The sequence below is a fragment of the Corvus kubaryi genome, unplaced genomic scaffold (genome assembly GCF_017639235.1).
Source record: "Corvus kubaryi isolate FWS band 111438036 unplaced genomic scaffold, C.kubaryi_AGA036_p1.0 split2-37374, whole genome shotgun sequence".
NCBI classification, from domain to species: domain Eukaryota; kingdom Metazoa; phylum Chordata; class Aves; order Passeriformes; family Corvidae; genus Corvus; species Corvus kubaryi.
Window position 1 is genome coordinate 623784 of NW_024582082.1, and position 6175 is coordinate 629958.

A 6175-nucleotide genomic window follows, 5' to 3' on the forward strand; every position below is an offset into this window, starting at 1 on the left:
TGCATCTTGATGTGTACAAAGGAGTAGTAAATTCCAGCACAGGTGCAAGTTCAGTGATAACTAGAGCAACCACCATGTTCTAAAGAAATTATTTTCAAAACAGCTAAACAAGGGTATTTATAGCAGCATCTGTTTCAGCTCTATCTGTCAGCTAAGAACAGTCTGACACAGCTTAGGGGAGGTGGGGAAGGGATTTATCAATGAAGTGTTTACATAATGCAGGCAGGCATTGTATACTCAAGGTGATACCAGCTATAACAGGATAACAAATATCTAAAGACACTTTTATTCTCAGAGGCCTCTGCTCCAGGAGTCACTCTACAAAATTGCCTCCATGTTCCTCTGTGCTCGACTGTAAACACTCTCATAGCAGATGACATTTTATAGTGCCATCGCTGCCTTCTGATGAAGGCTTTTAATGCTGAGGACATTTTTGATTTTAATTTTCTTTCTTCCTCCCAGGTTTTATTCCAAGATGTCACTGACTTAAATTTAGAATTGTTTCAGGATTTCAATTGTTTTCAGGGTTTCAACCTCTTCTTCCTCTCCTGGTGATGGAAGTGCAGCTCCTTGGGACAGAGCAGGGCTGTTGCTGTGGGGTGTGAAGGACCAAGTGGCCGCGCAGTTCCTTCCCATTAGCCAGAAACCACAATCCCCAGGAACTTTTTTTGCCTGGATCACATGGACTTGGAGCTGACTTTAATGTTTTAAACATTTCCATGGGCAGAGGGCTTCCTGGAGGTGGTGGTGGGAGGATGGAGGTGGTAGCCCTGCTTCTGGGAGCTGCTTTTAGAGCTTTGAGGAAATAAGTGGCAAAGACATCTTGGTGAGCTTGGGTTAATGTGAGACTGAGAAGGATGGCCCCTGGAATTTGTAAGTCAGTCTGTACAGCTTGTTCAATGATCTGGTCACAGTTTTATCTAGCTGGAATGCTGTGGAATTTTTCTACTCTGTGAAATGACCTTTAAAAACTGAGATGTGTCTCATTTTCATTTTTTATGTGTTTCTGCATCCACTATTCACCTAAGGAATGATAAGAGGTAAGAGAAAATCTGCCAGAATGGGGAAAATGAAGAAAGGTGCCTTTAAAGAACTCAGTGTATTCCCTGGATTCTGCAGCTGGGGGTTCTTTACATGGAGTAATCCAATCTCTACATAAATTCTGTGTGTGTACAGCACAGTGAAGGCTCAGCTCATCTCTTTAAAAATGTCTTTGCTCCTCACAAATTTGCAGGTTTGGTTTTTTTTTTTTTTAAATCATGCCATAAGGTACTGGCTTAGTAATTAACTGGTTCTTTAATCGAGCTACAATTACTTTGTTTCATGAGAAGGGAAAAAAAAGAATGTATACCAAGACAGAGCTACTTTCGACATCTGGGAACCTCCTAACAGCTGGCTATCTAATGAATATGCATCTGCTTAAGAGGCTGTAGGCCATTAATAAACCAATAGATATAAAACAGAAACAATCTTTGTCAGCTTCAAATGAGATTGGATGCAATGTGCTGTGAAGTGTCACTGTCACATTGAATCCAGCCGCGGAGGTTAACGGCGGCTCTTCGCTGCCGGCGGCTCCGCGGCAGAAAAGGCGGAGCGGCGGCTCCAGCGCTGCTGCAGGGACGGAGCTGCGCCCGCCGAGCTCTGCGGGCGGCTGCTGCTGCTGCCTTTCGTCCCCTCGTTCCTCCGGCTACCAGTTGGGTTTGAGGCACTGGTGACTTTTTATTTGCCACTCCAGCAGTTGTGTCTTTTTGGGTCTGACAGAGGAGGATGTGGGGTTTCCCACACAAACGATTTGAGCGACATGAGAATTGCTCAAGTGAATAAACGACTGGGGAGAAGTTACAGGAATGTGATAAAAATGCACCTATTTGACTGAGACCTCAGGCTTCGTAAGGAGGCTCAGAACAGCCCCTGAGCCGTGTTGTACAACAGGATTGTTGTAGGGTGAAATAAATCCCCCTAAAACAGTGACAGTGACCTCATGTGACTACAGATATCTCTGACCCCTTAAGAGTTGTATCTGTGCTTGTTCCAAGGTGGGAAGCATCATATGTTGTCCCAAGTGTTTGGTACCTTAGAGTTGTTGTGCAGCTGTTTCCTGTGGCAGCTCCCGTAAAATGTGAAATGGATTTATTTTAGGGTTCCCTATCCCTTCTGCACAGCCTGGGATAGTCCAGTGTGCCCTTCCTTTCACGGGATGGTTGCCCCACACAGTGGCCTCTCGCAGCAGTGAGGAATGTCACCTAGGTGGTATTTTCCTAAGAGAAAATCCATTATTTCAGCTCAAGCCCCTGTACTGGAACAGGGCACTGTCAGCTGCAGTGGAGGTGGGCTGCAGGAGCCCGTGGGATGTGGGCGGGGGCAGCTTTTATTTTTGGTTTTGGGCACCTGGAGCAACAGTCTGGTACCTCACCCCGACTCTGCTTTAGAGCCAGACTTACACCACGTATGCTTCAGTTCCCAGGAAACTCTACAAACTGAGATTTTGAGTAGTTTTTTTTGCAGCTCAGTTGTAAAGGGCTGTCTTGCATTTAGCAGAAATTGTAACATTAAGCTTTTTGCCCCTGGATTTACAGTTTGTCATTACAAGAGAATGGAAGCAAGAGAAGTTAAAATGGGAAGATGAGTTCTCTGCAATTACTGCAGATCTTCTCTAACAGCTTCTCAAGCAAGAAAACTTCCACTTTGTATCATCACATCAATATAATTTAAACCAAAATCTGCTAATAAGATCGACTTAATTTCTAGAATAGTGGTTGTCTTGCCCTTAGTTTTAAGACAGAAGATTATTCAAAGTCTCTTTCAGAGTTGCAGCCACACTGGTGACAAATTTAACTTCTGAGACTTGAAGTTTTACTTCAAGGCTTGGTGTAAAGGGGAGGTGTAAACCTCTGTGCTACAGCTGAGCATCTTCCTGGCTTCTGCAGGGCTGGAATTTTGTCTCCTTGCTTTGCTGCTGCCCTGCCACAGCCCCTGGGCAGCAGCAAGTGCTGCCCACGGTGAGGGGAGCAGGTTGGTCAGTGAGAGCCGCCCACCTGCCCTCCCTGGAGCTCTCCCTTCCAGCCCAGCATCAGCAGCACTCTCAGATGCCAGAGTTTTATCTTTTCTGAGGCAGACAAAAGAGCACGAGGCAAAGGAGGGCTGTCCTTTTAAGTACTTTCCCTTTTCAAGGTCATTTGTGGAGCTTTTATCAATCAGAAAGCTAAATCCATACAAAAAGCATCTATAATGAACTGAGCGTATCTTGAACCTTATCCCTTCAGCTGAATACGAATTATCCAGGAAGGTGCTTCAATGGCCATGTTCACCAAGTTCAGCATCTCTGTGAACATTTATAAAGTAAGCAGAGAAGCCACTACTATTGTGATTTGGCATCTATCAATTTCTTGTCTTTTTTTTCTGTAATTGATTTATTAATTACAGCATCTTAATGATCTATTTAAAATAAATAAACCATTTACACCATTTCAAAGGTATTTTGTGATGTTCAGCTGATACTAAAATAGCACCAGCCTTATGTGCTTTTTCAGCAAGTGACCTAATTAGTTAATAAAGTAATTGAATATTAAAAAGGATGTTGCAAGTGATTAAAATTTAAGAGCCTTCAGAACATTATTAAAGCTATAAATCATACATCACTGTTTTAATTTGCATAGCTACAGAATTACTAATGGTCCCACATGCATAAGCTACTTGGCAATTAGTCTTTTAACAAACTGTTGGTGATACTATAAGGTTACCAAAATCTTTCCCCATTTTTGATTTGCAAACAAAATCCAGTATTGAAGAACACTAAGGGTTAAATTCTTAAAAGTCAGGAAATTTGGTTCTTTCAGTTGTCTCTCTACCTGCCTCTGTTTGCCCTTTGTTCTTCCATCTTCGGGACAGGAGAGCACATCCTCCCAAGTCCCCCTAAGGTGTGTAAAGGAGATGAGGAAGTGTCTGCTCCAACCTTGGGCTTCCTGAACTGGCCTCCAAGTGGTTTTTTTGTGCATATATTTCCCTACCTGGTGCTGGGCCATTTTGCATCTTTCTCTCATATACACGCAACTGTCACAGTGCCACTTTCCTTCCCCTGGACTCCCGGTCCATATTGGCACTGGGCAGACAAAGGGAGTTGCTGACTGCCAGCAGTTGCACCTGAGCTTTGTCCCATGGACATTGCCTTTGGGATGTGGAAGAACCACACCAGGTGCTCATCACCTTCCATTCCCTGTGCTGGGGCTTGCAGCTCATGGGAAACCTCAAATATCTGCAAACAAAAAAGAGTTGGAAAAATGTTGGGAGCTTCCTGCCCCGCACCACGGGGCAGCCAAGGCGATGAGGGTCAGCTGCCCATGGCCCCTGGTCGAGGCCTCGGGCTGTCTGCAGGCAGGAGGAGAGACAGGATGACAGTTTCCAACTTAATTAGACACAAACTGCACCAGCTGGATGCGTTGCCCCAGTCTCCCCTCTCACCAGCATCCCACATCTCTGCAGCAGCAGTTCCCGGTCTCGGGAATGACGACCAGCGGAGCACGGTCCAGCGCACAGGCAGAGAGCGGGTCTGTCTCTGCCTACAGCACTCGCAGCCTGACAAGAGGCAAACAATGCTGGGGGCAAAGGGAATGACCTGGTGTGCAACGGAGCACAACCCACAGGGGCACCGGCAGCTCCAGCCAGAGCACCCAGAGCTAGAGAGGGAAACGGCCGGAGCTCCAGCACAGCCACTGTGTCAGCTCCGCAGCCTCTTCCCTGGAGCAGTCCTGTGGATTGGAGCGCATTGTCACCTCCTCCCCGAGCTCCCCCGGGGCCCTTGGACAGGTTTCTTTGCTCCTGTTCCAGGGCCAGACTCACAGAAAACGTGGGTGCCTGAGCAGTTGCTGATTTTCCCACTGGTTTTTTTGAGACAGGGTCTTCATAGAATCACAGGATCATGGAATGGTTTGGGTTGGAAGGGACATTAAATATCATCTAATTCCAACCCTTCTGCCAACCAATCCACTTTCCACTAGACCAGGTTGCTCACAGTCCCATCCAGTCTGGCCTTGAACACTTCCAGGGATGGGGCACCCACAACTTCTCTGGACAACCTGTGCCAAGACTTCAACACCCTCACAGCCAAGAATTTACCTCTAATATCTCTCAACTTACTCACTTTCAGCGTGGAGCCATTCTCCCCTTGTCCTGTCATTACATGCTCTTGTCCTCCCTCTCTTTAGGAGCTGGGATTTCAGCATCCCAGCCCATCACAGGGACTGATGCCTGTGTGGCTCTTGCTCCCTGCCCCTGCCCTCACACTCTGCCCAGACAGGTCTCTGCAGGTGGCTGCCTAAGCTGGTACCTTCATCTCGTAAGCTTCAAGTCCTTTATTTTAAATGGAACAAAAAAAGACATTACAGAACAGCATTTATATGCGACACAAAGACGTTGTTTCACCCAGTTAGCTGAAGCTTTGGTGTAGTTTTAGCTATTAAAGTGCTACATTACCAGAAGAATTTCCTTTTTCGGCAGCAAAAACTTTTCAGGAGTTTCCTTTGGAGCCTTTATTGGGGTCAGGGGCTGCAGCCTTTTGTAATCTCTCCAAGTCAGCCTACAGCAGTTTTGGAAAGCCCTTACACTGGATATTGTGACAAACACCAGCTCTTTGTTCGTTCATTTACAGTTGGTAATAGATGTGAGGCCAGGGTGGAGGATGCTCTCGCGAGTGATTCACACTCTGCTGCACTAAGGCTTGCCATGACTGCAATAGCTGGAGACAGAACCACCCTCTTTTAAGGGTCTGTGTTTTTAATTAAAACACCGAGATCAGGAATGGGTGACTTCAGAGCGTTTTGACCCAACGAGGAATGACAAGCACATGGCTGCTTTTAAAATAAACTAATTAATAGCCACTGTCTTATCAGTATAAAACTGTCAGCACATGAGGAGGGTGGGCAAACCCAGATGCAAAGCATTTGTAAATGAGCCTACACACGCACACAAATGTTACTGCAGTACCAGCAACACACCAAAGAACACACTTTGGAATATCCTGCTCCAAAGGTGAACTGGAGGGGTCTGGAGTTGATTCCAAGTCACACCTCTGGGCTGATTTTAGGACAAGTTACATCAACAATCTGTTTCAGTTCACCTTGACTCCACCACCCAGTTTCACTTCAGTGTTGCCACGTCACCTGCCAGCCTTCACAATGTG